The sequence below is a fragment of the Camelus ferus genome, chromosome 21 (genome assembly GCF_009834535.1).
Source record: "Camelus ferus isolate YT-003-E chromosome 21, BCGSAC_Cfer_1.0, whole genome shotgun sequence".
Classification (NCBI taxonomy): Eukaryota; Metazoa; Chordata; class Mammalia; order Artiodactyla; family Camelidae; genus Camelus; species Camelus ferus.
In genome coordinates this window covers 3,122,754-3,138,666 of record NC_045716.1, presented here as the reverse complement: position 1 = coordinate 3,138,666, position 15,913 = coordinate 3,122,754, and the positions used below count along the sequence as shown (strand labels likewise).

The window sequence follows — 15,913 nt, the reverse complement described above, 5'->3', positions numbered from 1 at the left end:
GGAAGTGAGGAGGCCAGAGGTGGACCGAGGAGAGGCTGACCCACACCAGCTGAGCTCAGCACCCCTTCGGGGTGCAGGGCAATTCCCAGTGCGGGTGCAGCTGTGAGCGGTCAGAGGCAGATGGTCCCAGCAGCTGGGGGCTGGGCATGTCCTCTCCCAGGAGGGGAGCTGATTGGAACACATGGCAGCCACTTGTCACATGCTTTCTCCCTGCCGTCCCTGGAGCTGCATTATTTCTAATCCAGCCATTTAAGAGATGAGGCCATTGAGGGGCAGAAGAACTAAGCAAGGTACCGAAGATGCCACAGCTAACACATGGTGGGGTGTGGTGGGGTAGGTGGTAAGTGTCAGACTGTACTCCCCACTTCATCTTCCCAGCACTGCTTCCTGCGTGATCGGGATCATCATCCCCCTGATACAAGTGGAGAAACCAAGACATTGAGGGTTGAACTGTTTCGCCCAGTGTCATGGAACTAATAAGAGGTGGGGCTGGTGTTTTCCAGCTGTACTACAGTGTCTCCCAAGGGAGACACCAGTGGGAGACCCCCAGTTCTGGCTGGACAAGGCATCACGGCCCATGGGTAGCTTACAGACCACCAGTTCTCTCTGTTCCATTACTGTGGGCAGAATCATGCCTTCATTGTGGGTAAAGGAGCATGGTGTTTGAAGTCAGGTGGAGGTGGGTTCGAGTCCCAGTATTTGATGTCTTGCCTGCTCCATGACTTCCCCGAGCCCAATATTCCCATCCAGAAAATGAGGGCCGCGATGGTGACTTCGTTGGGTCATGATGAGGACTAGAAGGGATCAGATAGGAGAAATATCTCAGCATATTCTCCCCTACTCCCCCTCTCTCCCCGCAAAGAAAGGATTCAGGGCTGCACGAGGGTTTTCAGCAGGCAGGTCCCTTGCACAAGTGGTGGTTTATCGATTCAGCTTTTCCTCTTCGGCTTTCTTCTCTCACGCGGAGACAAAGCAAGACCAAGTCTTCCATGCCGTTTGCTCAGAATTCCAACACTAGCCTGTTAGTCTAATCATAACACAGTTCTTCTTGGAAACAAACATAGCAACAGCAATTATATCTTACTTTTACCGTCTAATTGGCTGTAAACTCACTTTCCCGAAGTTATTTCCATCGAGCGTATGGAGCATGGTGCGTTTTGCCTGTCTCAGTGTCCTCCTGCAGCCTCTGTCTTGCCTTTATTAGGGAAGCCAGCTCAGTGTGTTTGCCTCATAGGTGCCCTGGAAGCTCCAGCTGTTCCCAGCAAAGGGCCTTAATGGTCTCCGGAACCTTCTGCTCCTCGTGACCCCATTGTTCTCTCCCTAGAGCCCCTGGCCTCAAATCGTCCTTTGAGCTCTGCTCCTAGCTCCCGTCAGCATTTGGTCCCCTGCCTGGGGTTCTGAGTAATCCTTCCCTGGGGTCTGAGCCCAGCCCATCCTGCACTCCCAGCCCTGCAGCACCGTGGGCTCTCTCCTCTCCCCTTAACCCACTCATCCTTCCTCACAGCGAGTCCCGCAGGACAGCCGAGCCGCCCTAGCCAGGCTGTGTGACAGTGTGAGCCGGGGCACCTCTGCACGGCTGCGACTTCAGCGCCTGTCGGGACTGGTAACAGCCCTTAGGAAGAAACGGTCTTGCTGGGAGCCCCGCTGGGGGCCAGAGCCCATGTGTAAGCTCTCCTCTCACTGTGCTTTTCCAACTTGCTGAAGCTTAAATCGCTCTGCAGGGCTCAGTGTAGGTGTGTCTCATGCCCGGTCATCCTGGGGAGGGGGCGGGGAAGGCACTGGGCCCGTTGCTATGGCATCACCCAGCCGAGATCGTGAACCCGTTTCATTCCCAGGAGATTTTGAGGTGAATCAATCTCTCCTTCTCACCCACCCTCCTTCTCCTCCCTCTCCATATCTCCCCACACCCTTCTGTCATCCTCTTTCCTCCCCACTCAACTGCAGACTTTCTTCTTTCTCAGATCTTTCTCTTTTTTTTTTTCTTTTTTTCCACTCCTGGATACATCAGCATAGCAGCTGAGGCTACTGATGGCAGACTTCTTTTTTTCTAGTCTAGTAGTTCTCAAACTTTAGCAGGCATCACACGAAGAGCTTGTTAAAACACAGATCGCCGAACTTCCTGAGAGTTCTGATCCAGAGGTCTGCACCGGGACCCAGGAACGTGCATTTCTAATAATATCCCCAAAGCTGCTGATACTGGCGGGCTAGAGGACACCTTTGGGAACCACTGTTCTAGACCATGTTGGTCCAATTTGATACTTATGGCTGGAGTATTGCTTTACATTTTGATCCTAAAGGATTTGATTCGCTTATTCACCCATTTGTACAACAGATGCTAATTGAGAAGTATTCAGAGTTCTTAAGCAGGTCCGCTCTACAAAGAAACACAAAACCCTGTCCTCCAAGATTTCACAGATTTGTACAGAAGACAGACAAGTAAATCAGTATTATGTGGTGTGATAAATGTTACAATCACCTGTAAATGATGAGAGATTTAGAAGTAGGCACCTATCTCCTTGCACAAGGCAAATAAAATATTTAGATAAGATAAATATAAATCATAGGGATTCATTCATTCATTCTTCCCTTCTTTTCAAGAGTTAAGGGGAACCGTTAGCCTACGTAAATAATATTAATATGTAATGTGTGTGGAGCATTTTCTGCATTGCACTTGTCAGACTGCTGGCTCAGATTTTAGTCGTGTCACTGCCTGTGCAACCTCAGGCTGGTTACTCAACCACTCTGTGCCTCCGTTTCCCCATCAAAGAAAAAGGCTACAGGACTAGTATCTGCTTCAAGGATTCTGGAGAAGATTAAATGTGCAAATGTGGGCAAAAGGTATGCAGTATTTCTCCCCCAAAGTGTTAACTCTCATCATCCACATTGGGTGACCTCCTATTGACTATCAAGTGAATTTGCTTAGAGGCATGTGCACCCTTCAGACTAAATAAATCACCGGCGTTTAGCCAAGAGAATGGTTTCGGACTGGCTCTGAATGTGGGAATTAGAGGATCTCAGAACAAGTCTGAAAAGCCCCTGGAGCACCAGAGGGCCGATCAGGGCATCGGTTCACCAGACAGGGCATAAGAAAGGCCTTGAAGGATGGCCAGGATTTTTGATGGTGCAATTTTTTTGTTTTTTTTTTTTTGTTTTTTTTTTTTGAGAGAATGAAGGGGAATTGTCAAGATGAGGCTTGACAACATTCCCAGCTGAAAGAACATCTCTACCCCACAAAGCTTAAGAGGACAGAACACAGAACCTTCTGGCTGGGATATAGAAGGTTTTAAACTTCACTCTGACATTGAGAGAACCGGGGTCACCTTCCCTGAGACATGCTTTCTTCCCCATCACCTTCGTACCCAGAGGCAAAGACGCTGTGTTTTTGCTGCTTCCACAAAGGGGCTGCTCTCTTCCCTCTTAGTTAACCACCTGCACACACACCCTGCAACCAGTCGCTGAGAAGTGTGCTTCTCTGTTCTTATTTCAAGGTCAGGGAGTGGTCCCCTAATCTCTGCCTGGGACCCTGCAGGAGCCGCAGTCCGCATTTGTGTTCAGCATCATCTGTGTTCTCTGCCTCCCTCAAACCCAGCTTTACAGCTGAAATTGTAGCAAAATCTACCAGTTTTGTTTTTAATTCTTCCCTGAGCTCATCAGAGATGAGACTGATAGAGCCTTTCTTCTAGAAGATGGAGAGGATTAGAGACTGAAGTCCTTCAGAGGCAAGAGACACCTGGGAAGGGCTTATAAAGAGATAATCTCTGATAAATTCCTTCTAATCATCCCGTGACTGCCCTCTTAGTGATGAAAAAACCTCTAGACATTTTATTAACTCTTTGAGAAATCCTCTTTCTCATCATTGTTCTTTATTTTCTCTCTTTTGGTTGCCTTAGATTTAATCAGAGCCATACATTCTGCTTATTACCTTGGCTCATTTGTTTATTCATTCACTTGACAAACACTTGCTGAGCACGACTGAGAGCTGCCCTGGGCTCTGGGGCAGATAGATAGACAGGTAAGACCTCCTCCTCCTCCGTGAGCAGTAACAGGTCTTACAGAGACTGACGTGCAGGCAAGCAGTGGCTGTGGTATGGAGTTCAGTGGCGTGCTAGCTCTCAGTGCAGGGAGTAAAGTGAGCGACTGACTCTGGGAAGGTCTCCTGGTGAAGGGAACGTTCGATCAAGGCATGCATAGGGGCTTTGCAGGTGGAAAAGGCGGGGAAGGTATTCTAGGCAGTGGGGACAGTATGAGCAAAAGCACAGTGACATGAAAGAAAGAACATGGCATACGAGGAAATTGCAAGAAGTAGGGTGCGGCCAGGTGACTTACTACACGGGGAGGCAGGGGCTGTGAGATGAGCCAGAGAGGTTGGGCTGGGGTTCACTCCTGGTGGGGGATTTGGCAAGGGGCAGTGCTTGGGGGGTTTTGAGCAGAAGAGAGACAGAGTGAGATACATGGGTTAGAAAAGACAGCTTTTCCCCTGCTCTGAAGACTGAGGCCAGCTGTGGCTGGGAATCTCTTCCCACTTTCCAGGATCACCCTGGCAACAGAGCAGCTGTTGCCCTACCAGCCAGGGAACTGCTGTGATGGTCCTCCACCCTCATCAGACCTCCAGGGCAGAGAAGCCACTGAGCTGAGGTGTAGACGTCCGAGGAGCTGGAACAATAACATTCAGATAGGATTACAGTACACAGTTGGTCAGAAACTATTCCTTCTGCAGCCGTGGCTCTTTTCTCAAAGATGTTCCATGTGAAAACATTTTTATTTCTACGTGTCTCTCCCCATCCCCCACCATACAAGAGACAACTCAATGTCGTGTCTTGAGAGGAAGTCAAACATGGGTTTGGATTTTGGTTCTGCAATATACTGACTGTAGGACCTTGGACAAGTCCCCAGCCTTCTGAGCTGGTTTTTGTTGTTGTTTGTTTGTTTTATATATATATATATATATATATATATATATATATATATATATATATATATAAAATATGAAATATATTATAATAATATGAAATATATAATATATGAAATATGTTATATATGAAATTATAAATTATATAGGAAATATATATAATATGAAATTTACATGATATATTGTATTATATGATTATTTCATATATACATTATATGAATGTATGTTATATGAAATTAATTATGTATGTTATATATTATATGTGAATAATATGAATTATATATTACATATGAATATATATATGAATTATATATTCATATATGAATATGTTATATATTTCATCTATTTCATACTTCAATCATATATGTGAAATATATATATAAGTTGTATATATATATGTATATATATAAGAAGTATAGTTGATTTATGGCACGTTAGTTTCTGGTGCACAGCATAGTGATTCAGTTATACATACATATGTTTTTAACACGTGAAGTTGCAATTGCACCCCTCTTACACATGGCTGTGAAGGTTAGAGTTAATATGTTACGCACCTGGCTCGGTGTTCAGCGTAGAGCAGATGCTTAATTAATTGAAGCCATGATTCTTTTTCCTTCTCAGTTACACCAAGAGCCTTAGGGTATAAGTCACGGGAAAATATGTAGATAAAAATGTTTTAATCAGGTCTTCTTAGTCTTTCCAGAAATAGATCTGAGTGGGTCCATGTTGGAGTTGCCCTCCAACGTCTTACATGGACTCCTGTATTAGTCACACAACAGTTTGTTGACCTCAGGAACACTCCACCCTAATGTACAGCAACAGAAGTTGGGCAAAAAATGAGAAAAGCCAAAAGGGATTTTTTCTAGTGGTTCCCAGATTGGGGAAGTCAGGAACATTATTGCTTTATTATCTGTATTCTGTTTCAGCCTTGTTATACTGCCCAACTAACGAGAATGCTCAGTTGGAATGAACTGTGTGTCTTCAGGGGAAGAAGAGGAGCCGAGATGAATTTTGAGGAGGGCAGCAGTAGAGTGAACAAGACAGGGGAAATCTAGAGATGAGAAAAGAGAAGGGGATGGGGCGAGCGGTAGAACTGAAACCAGGAATTAGAGTCCATGAGACAGAGGAGAAGCACAGTAAGGAATGTGGGTCTGAGTGGGCAGGGACCCCATATCTGTTGTCTGATGTAGGCACCTACTCAGGCGAGGAATTCCCTCCTCAGTGTCCCTGACAGATGGTCGTCTGGCACAGTGATTCCTATTCTTTTTCACATCATGGCACACTTAGAAAATAATGTTTGTCTAGCACTGGGGTGAGTGGACGAGGCTGCCTACCAGTGGAGGTGGCCGTGAGAGGTGAGTGGAATGATGCTTTGGGCACACCTGTAGCCCATGTGCTTTGAGAAACTCCGATCCAGCAGGACCAGAGTGGAGAGCCTCACCCAGGTACTCTCAGACCCTCAGGTGATAAACAGGCACCCAGGACTGGCCATTTCATTATCAGCATTATCAACACTGATGCAGATTTATTGAGTGTGTTTTCCAGAGATATGTCTAAAAGTCTGAAGACACAAAGACTTAAAAGCCAGGGTTTCTTGCTTTCAAGCTGTCCTTACCAAGGGGTAGGAGTGGTTCCTGTGGCCCTGAGATGAATAAAACTAACTGGCCTGGGGCTTCTTCAGGGAACCAGCTGGGCTTACCAGCCCTCCACAGTGTTCGACATGCAATCATTAATTAAAACAGGGATGTTCAATGATAAATTAATTCACCTGCTCAGAAGCCATTGCGGAGGGAACGAGAGCCAAGAAAAATGACTACCTGAAGCTCTTTTCTTGAGTGTTTGCTCTTATGTGCTGTGTTGAATATTGGAGTTAGCTAAGTGCACTTGCTATATGTCAACAGAGATGCCATTTTACAGGTGATGTATTTATTTCCAGAGAAGGAAACTCACATAGGCCTGCAAAGCAGAAGAATGGTAGTGGTGTTAAAATTGCCTATTAGTCAGCAGCGTTATTGAGGGTCTGTTGTTTGTAGAATAAAATTCTAGGCACTAGTAGAGTGAACAGAGAAATAAAAGATGCAGTTCTGTCTTTGAGAAACAGTCAACCTTAGTGGGAAGGGAGGACCAATGTGTGAAGGAGACGAAACACGTATGAAGAGGGGCTGTAAATAAGTGCAAATAAAGACCCAAGTGCAGCGCTCAGTGTTCTGTTTTCAATTGTGGGCACTTATGCTCATGACGTAGCCTTCCTGTGGAGACCAAGGCCCTCGAGGACTGCTTTCCTTTCTCATTCATCTCATGCAGAGTACGCCCTCAAAAGTGTTGAGTGAATATGGATTCTATGGAGTGCGCCTAAGTGCTGGGGAATTCTGGAGAGAAATGGAGCGATGTGCTTAGGGGGAGCCTTGTGGGAACTGAGTGGTGTTTTCCAGTATGAGAGAACTCGTGGCCTGGCAGAGAGAGGAGACGGGAGAGGAAAGGAGGAGGGAAGAGCCCATGGGGATTGAGCAAATCTGGGCCAACATCTGGACCCCCATTCAGAGTCCACAGCCCGCTCCTCCTCGTCTTGCTTTGCTCGCTACTGCCAACAGCAACTCCTCGTGGCCTCAGCATTCCCACTTCTTTCCCTCTCTCGGCCTGTCAGAGTGTCTTCATCCACTGATTGGCCAACCTGCATCCTTCTCCTGCTTCAGGTCCAGGTGAGGGCACCACCCCAGGAAGCCTTCCAGCACGTTTCAACCTGGTTCCTTTGGTCATTGAATCAGATAGCCATGTTCACAGCTCCGTGCTCTGAGCCTTCAGAAGTGAGACACATCATCACGACCTTCAACTTCAGGTAGCTTCCACGTGACATCGTGAGGCTAGACTAACTACATCCGAAATGACTAGAGGGATCAGGGCCGTGCGTGCTGAGTCTCAGTGTTAGAGTGTGTGGTACAGGAGAGAAGGGCTGTTGCAGAGCAGACCAGAGTTCAGAAGGCCTGCTCCTACCTCTGTGGTCAGCTAGTGGAGCCTCCTTCAGCCGTCACTTCGTTTTTTGGCCCTTGGCTCTTCATCCATAAAATGAGGGGTTTGTGCAAAATGCTGTGATTCCTTCTAGCTCTGTAACCTGCATGATGATGAAGGTTACAGTGCTCATGTCAGACTGAATGGAAAAATAGCGACTGATTAGCTGGAGGGGACGGGGACTCCTAGAAGTGGAATAAATGATGCTAACTAGAAGCGTTGATCCCTGAGGACCGTGGGGATAAAGCAGGGAGCCAGCTAGGGACTGGCCGCAGACCTGTTACCCTGGTGTCATCAGTCCTCCTGGAACACACCGGACCTGACACAGACATCTCACGGTGCAGAGGGCCTGTCACGCCTCAGGCATCCTCTGTCCCTGGGCTTCAAAGGCAGGGTCTTCGAAGACTCGTGCCTTCCCTCCTTCTCTGAGCTCTTTCTGGTGCCTGACTTTCTTGCAAGAGAGCCTCCAGTCTCACATCAGCCAGCTGCGAGGAAGAGGTGACAGGACCAGCAGAGGAAGCATCTTCCTTCATTTCCTCTGTAATAAGTCGCCTCCTTTGGCCAACCTGCATATAGTGGCATCAGAACAACACAGTGACCTTTTCCCAGAGCAAAGGAACATCCCGACCTGGAGGGCTCACCGTCGGGTCCGCTGTCTGACTTCCCAGTGGCCCCGGGAATGTGGGCCTTCTCAGCACCCTCCTGCCGCTGCGGGCCAGGAGGACCTTCTTTTTAGACTTTCCCCCCAGTACACAGTACTCTTTATTTTTTTTCTGACCATAAGACAAACAAAGTAAAAACCACTTAGATACTGCAGAAAAGTTGCAAAGTATAGGAAAGTATTAAAAGATTCTTGTAAAAAAATCACTAATTTCTACCCCTCCAGTTATCATCACTGTTAACATTTTTCAGTGTTTTGACTAAAAAAGGATTTTTCTCCGGAAATCCACAAATGACTCTGAACCATATAAAGAACCTATTCAATTTTATTTGGGGAAAATGTAAAATCTTGGATTATAGAAATTTCCAGACATACACACAAGTAGAGAGAATAGAATTTTGAGCCCCTTGGTAACCCAAACCCAAACCCAGCTTCCGCAGCTCCAAGACCCAGGAAGGCTCTGTTAGCTCCGTTTTGGGCTCTGGGGCCAGAGCTCAGAATGGGAGGTGACAGGATAAACCTCACATTACAATGAGGTTGGAATTAGGATTTAGCCGAAGAGATTTTAAGCCCAGCAGGGCCCTGAGCCGGGCGGGTTTGGAGGCTCTCCCGGAGCGCGGACAAGGTCAGGGCAGCCTTCCTGGTCAGATGCGGCACCGCTCACCCTCCCTCACTTTGACATTTACTCTTGAGTCGTCTTCCCAGGCGTGTGGATGGATTTTCACAGACACGCAATACCTGTCTGCCCAGCATGGGTGTGCTCGTTGCGCACGTCCAGGGCGAGGCCGTGCTTGCTGGTCCGTGATGCTGAGCACAGCTCCCCAGGGTGGTCTCAGCGGCGTCACACTGCTGCCTGTGGACGAGGGTGGGCGTGCTGGGTTTTTCTGGCTCTCCTCGTTGGCAGGCTGGTTCTGCTCTGCTGTTCTACTGGTCAGGGGAGGGGAGGAATAGGCGGTGAGATACCCAGTGGGGAGTCTCGTGGAGGGGCTTTTGCATACGGAGTAAGCATTGCAGCTTCCTCAGTGCCAGCCGCCGACGGTCCAGGCGCGTGGAGACAGGGGCTGCCGGCACTCAGGTCTGGGGGGCCCGGAAGGACCAGGATGCGTGGAGAGCCTTGATTACTTACCACGGGCCCCTGGCTAAGCCAGATGCTGCCTTTGCAGCTTGCTTGTGTGGGGAGACTTAGCATATTTATTAAATATGCTCCGGGATCTGAGACATCATGAAAGGCTTCGCCTCCAGGACTGGTGGGTTCAGCCTCCGTGCTGGGTGGCAGCAGGCGGCTGTGTCTCACTCGGGGCACTCTGTCCTCACTCTCTCCCCCTGCTCCCCCGCCCTTCTTTCTTGACTGGGGGCTGGGACGACAACTCTCCTGTTCTGGCTGCCAGACCCTAGTGTTGGCTTTATTGTGGTTCTCTCGTGGAAGATGGTAACACTATGGGTAGGATTGCTTTTAAGAGACTTGGGATCAAATGAGATATGGAGAATCAAGTGTTCTCAAGAGACTGATCCTCCTCACACCCAGCAAAGTTGACCCATTGTGGTTCCAGATTGTGACCCCATCACTTTGCTTGTCTAGGCCTCTGTTTCCTTTTCTACCCAATGATGGGTTGGATGGTGGGTTCTCATGATCTTCCAAGACTGTGGCTAGGATTCCTGGTGTGCAGGAAACCAGATTGCCTCGTCCACAGGCCTTTGGTTGCCCAGGGTTGTAGGGTATGCTGTACATGATGTCCTTTCCCTGAAATGTGGGCGTGGTCGAAGGGCAGTGGCTCTGCCCTTAGAAACACCGTCCATCCATGTGACTCACGGGTGGGGTGTTACCTGCTTTGTAAGACTGATCAAAACCCTGATGAGAAAGGGATTTAAGGCCTTAAGTCAGATTCCCTATTCCCTGACTCTGGGACAGAGTTCTTGTGGCAGTGATTTATTGACAGACTGCTTTCAGAAGAAACCCGCACAGATAGGAGGGAAGTAGGTCAGGAGACAACACTAGACAAAGACGTGGTTTCAGACATTTGGGCCTCAGCCTGATCTCCTGTGAACTGCAGCACAGAGCTTGTGCCACGCGGAGGCAAAGGGGCTGGGCCATCGATACCCCTGCAGCAGCCAGTTACCGGTTATAGGTCACTGCCCCCATGGGACAGGCATAAACTCCCAGAGGAGGAGGGTCCATCAGCCAGAGGCCAACTTCTGAGAGGGATTCAGGTGTCAACCATTAGCAGCAGCCAACACTCATAGCTGCTAGGGGATGGGTACACCTGCTGGTAAAGGAGACCTGTTGGAGGAGCACGGAAGCTGCCACATCCCAGCTGGTGAGAGCTGGGCCGGGCACTCTTCTGAACGTAAGTCCCTGAGCAGAGAGGGAATGTGGATGGCTCAGGATATGGAGGGAAATGCTCAGATGTGATTTCCCAATTAGGCCAATGTAAGTAATGGTTACAGAAGTCAGGATAATGTTACACTTGAGGAGAGGGAGACGGTGCCTAGGACAGGGCCTGGCGGAGGCCCTGGGGTTATCTGGATGCTGGCTGCACAGCTATGGACACTTCGGAAAAATTCACGGCCGCCCTTGTGACTCATGTGTGTTTCAGTGCAGCAGCCACACGGGCCGAGTGACACTGTTGCAAAGAGGCAGGAGTTTATTCTCAGAGACCATTCCCTGCCCTCATTTTTCTTTTCACGTGTCCTCTACCTCTTGGCACTTCTTCATCCCAACCTTTTCCTCCTTTTTCTTTCAACTCGATAACAAACCTTTTCTCTGCCTTTCTGATCTCCGCTGCCTCAGCCAATGTAGTTTCTTAGACGGTCATGTGATTCTTCTCCCCGAAATCTTCAGCAGATCCCTTCCTGACCTCCTGGGCCAGCGCCCTGTGTGGCCTGGTCACCACACTCACCTGGCTTTCAAGGCATGCAGGTTGTGTATGCTCGCTTGTTTCATGCGGTCTCGCCATCACACGGGCTCACCAGGGCCAGGACCTGAGACTGTCCGCTGCGTCATTTAACCCCAGTACCTAGGAGAGTGTCTGTTACATAGTACATGGTCCACCAATTTGCTGAACAAAATATGACATTTGGGCTCTGAGACGTGGCCTCCAAGTCCCAAGTCCTCTGGGATAGAAAGGAGCTGCCTACTTGGTACTGGAATGCAGCGGGGGCCCAGGGGAAGTAAGGCGGCCGGGCAGTGCCAGATGCGGGCGTGCTGCCCTCAGGGAAGGTGGTCAGCAGGTAAGTCCTCCTTGGCCTCTGTCCCTTTCCTTTACTCCTCTCTGAATGTCTCTCCCGGGGGTGGTCAGCAGAGGCCATGAACAGATCCTTTGCCGAGATGAATGGCCTGCCTCTTTGAGAGCCTCGGGCAGCTGCCCCAGCCTTCCCTTGACCTGAGCTCAGATGGGAATTCCAAAGCTCCCGTCTTGAGACAGAGCCTCTGGGCCAGCTTCTCTAGTGGAAGCCGTGTTTGCCCCCCAGGGTGTTTGGCAATTCTGGAGACACTGTTGGTTGTCACAGCATGGGGAGTGCTCTTGGCAACCAGTGGGTAGAAGTCCGGGGGCCCTGCAAGTGCCCCGCACAGGACAGCCCCCCAGCAAAGAGCTCCCTAAGATGCCGGTGGTGCGCTGGCTGGGGCGCCCTGCTGGGGGCCAGGCTGGAACTTACCTGGGAAGTAGGTGTGCCCCAGAGACCTTTTTCCCCCAAAGGACCCCAGAATCAGCATCCCCTTTTCTCTCAGTCCCAACTCACTGTGCCTCGCCACTCAGCTGCATGTAGTTTAGCCTCACTGGTCGGAGCTGCTCTGTGAAGGTGGGGACCTCCAAGAGGAGGCCCTCCAGCATGTTATCTGCAGAGTCCTGTGGAACCCTGGCAGAGACCTCCTTCCGGGATTGGGGGCCTGGCCCTGCCTTTACAGCCTCAGGCCAAGAGGACCACAGGGCCCCCTTCCTCTTGCCACCTTCACCGCCATCTTTCTGTCCAGTCCCACTCTTCCCACCCCTGCCTTCCACCGTCTCCCCATCCCTCTGAGATTAATGTGATAATTGCCACATGTGCCTGTTTACACAGGGAGTGGGTGTGCTCACCACCCCCGATCAGGCAGGTTCCCGAAGGAACACATCCCCACTGTGTCAGGCCTGGTACCGCTGAGCACTCCCTGTGCAGGTGGGCCACCACCCCCGGCTGCTTTCTCTGTCTGTCATCACCCCCGTCGTGCACACGTGTGCGTGTGTGTCACTTGGGGAATCAGCAGGTGAGTGAGACGGAGGGCAGCCAGCCTGCCAGTCTAGGGGCTCGACTGAGTCGGTGGGAGGAGAATCAGCGTCTTGAATAAGAGGACACTGCCCCCAAGAAAAGCGCTCTTCTGCACTGCCAGCCCCAGAGCACGTGTTCCGTGAATGGCGTGGAAGGAGGCGGCTGCCACTCCTGGTGCAGCCTTCTTTGCAGCGTGGGGCCTGGTGTACACTTCCGCGGCTCCACAGTAGTGTTCTGGGCAGGGAAGCTTCCACTGTGGGACTCTCCTTGGGCCAGAATCCAGTGGAACATGTTTGGAAAGCTGTGGGGCTCCTTCCCCAGGATCTTGCTCAGGGCACTTAGCACGGCCGTCCCCTGTCCCTGAAGGAAGAGTCCCTAGGGCGCACCAGGTGTGATGATGCCTGCATGCAAACTGCTTGGGAGAGTCACAGAAGCCGGGGCTGCGGTGGAGAGAGAAGGAAGCGGAGAGATTCCCCGTCTCACACAGCCTGCCTTCCCCTCTTCCTCCTCCCGCTGTGTCCCAGATACGCATGCCCACCTTGAGAGGGAACTCTGGGGCGGAACTGGCAGCTTTCTGTTTGGCACCCCTGACCCCCAGCTCATGGTGTCAGGGGACTTCCTGCCTTCAGAGTTGTCAGTTACTTTCTTCTTTTCTTGTCTCAGAAGACGCCTCAGTAATTGTCTCTCCTACACTGGACAATCTAAAGGTTTTGGTAATGATGAATCAGGAGGAGACTGAAGCTCTCATGAGCGTCAGAAAGAACCTTGCCATTTTGAAGGAGGGAAGTGTGACGTCCTCGGCGTGCCCCTTTCCTGCTCAGGGTTGTCCCCTTGTCCTGGTGGACTGTGGGTCATTGATCCACTGGCAGGCACGAGAGGTGGGGGTGTAAGGTGCACCTGGAGAGGGAGGGCGAGGAAGAGCTGAGAAGAAACCTGCAGGAGAGGAGGAAGGTGTCGAGATGGTGCAGCAAGTCTATTAAAAGGTTTGTGAATAATCTCGGGAGCTGTCAGACCGCTTTCTCCAGAAGAACCTTTTAAGCTGTCAGTCATCGTTAATGACCCCCTGGGGCCCAGCACCGCTGACGCTGGGTCCTCCCAGGCGGTCTCTTCTCCTCCTCTTCTGTTTCTCTTGTCTTTCCCATCCAACAGGCCCCACTGCCATAGTGGATGATTTTTTTTTGTAAAGCGATTCAGACAAAGCTTGGAGGGTAGTATCAGAACGAATTGGAGGGGGCGTATTTTGAACATGAGCATCATCTTACTCAGATTGTGGTCATCTGCTGGCTGAGTGAACATCTATGTGTTCCAAACTCTCTGTCAGGTGCCAGACACACAAAATGAGCAGACAGGGAAGGTTCTTGCCTTAATGGAGGTTAAAGTGAAACCAAAACCTTCTCCCAATACACTGAGTAAAAAGACACTCTTCTTCACCAGTATTTTAGAGAAGAATTAGGAAGCACATTCCAGACTCTGGGCCTGTGTCCTCCGATCCCTGTATATCCTGATGTGTTCATAGATTTCCATTGAAACAGAGGGTTTTGTAATCAAGGAAGTGTATGGAATGATGGACTAAAAGTTAGTAATGTTGCTTTTGGTGGGTCTTCTCACAGGCTAAGGGGAAAATATAATCTGCTGTATTTCCCAAGCTTCTTTGGTTCCAGAAGCTCATTTTCTACAGAATACATTAACATCTTAAGAGATCTCTAGCAATGGGAATGCAAGAACACAATTTGGAAAATGTTCTTCACTCTACAGCATCTCTGGCAAATAGTCACCCAAACGAACCTGCTCTGGCCATTCTCAAAATATAGCATCACTCCTGGGACAAAAGACACCTTAAAAGTCACAATTTTATCATCATCACTGCTGACACCAATTAATGTTTGTCAGCAACTGAGCCCTGATCTGGGTGCTGGGAGCAGACTCCGTTCTTGCTGCCAAAGAATGATGAGGGTGGGGTGAGGACTGTTTAAGTCACAGAGTAAATGAAACATGTTGATCTGGAGAACCATCAGAGCTAGGCAGTCTTTACAAAATGTCGTGTTTATAATCATGAATTATACAAGGATCATTCATTCTGTTCATATCTCATTCATTCATTCATATCTCAGAAGAAATATCTCCCCATGTTCATTAAAACCCCCTGTGGCCCTTGGCATCTAGTTCTTCTGCATCTTCCTACTGATGATCAGGAGCAGTTTTCCCTGAGGTCTGGCCCGCAGCTTCCCTGCTTGCATGTGACTGACCACACCTGGTTGTACCAAAGAACTAGAAATTAGACATTGAAATTGGTAGGTCTCCACTTTTGTTCATTCAGTTCGGAAGGTGTTTGTTTTTAACTTTTATTCTGCTTCATTTGCCTTCATACCCCTCTGAACAGTGCAGGGGCAAGACAGAAAGACGCAAGGTTGGTGAACGAGGTTGTCTCAGAGGCTCTTTTGAATGGAAAAATCTACTGTACAGTGACAGCTGCCACGGTCAGTGGTAGGCTGTCGTCTGCGGACCGACATGTTTGAAGGGGAAGCAGAAAGACAATGAGATAATTTGGGAGAGAAACAAGACAGAACGCCATAGAAGTCCACGGGAAGCAGGAAGACAGTGAATCAAAATATGTTTGGGAAGTTTAGTAGCGGGAGGGAGAAAAAGGTACATCACAGGGACAAGGAATACTTTGCCACAGAAGTCCCGAGTTCAGATCTTAATTCTGCTAATTTAGCGGGCAGATTTTAGGCATGGCATTTGATTTTGATGGCCTTGTTTCTCTAGTAGATTGGGCATAAAATATCTTTCCAAAAACTGCTGAATTTCAAACAGATACTAAAGTTTGTTTGTGACGGGGTTGGGGTGGAACGGGGGTGGATTTCAAAGCCCTATGTATGTCAGATGGAATTGAAGCAGACTAACTAGGAAGACCTGTGGTTGGTATCATGGGGAGAGAGGGTGAAGGCAGAGCTTAGCTGAAAGTCTCAAGTGTTAGAGAGGACTTCTCAAAATGCTCCAAAACTGTTTCAAGGTCCTCACGAGACATCCTGCCAAGAGTTGCTTTTCTGGGGCTACGGCATGTAGTGGAATCCCCCCTGAACCCCCTACCATTC

At 49.3% G+C, this 15,913-nt stretch overlaps 1 protein-coding gene across 1 annotated transcript in view; it reads left to right on the top strand.

Moving 5' to 3' along the window:
• CACNA1E (calcium voltage-gated channel subunit alpha1 E) overlaps positions 1–15,913 on the top strand; it is a 345,678-nt gene that overhangs the window by 192,768 nt on the left and 136,997 nt on the right.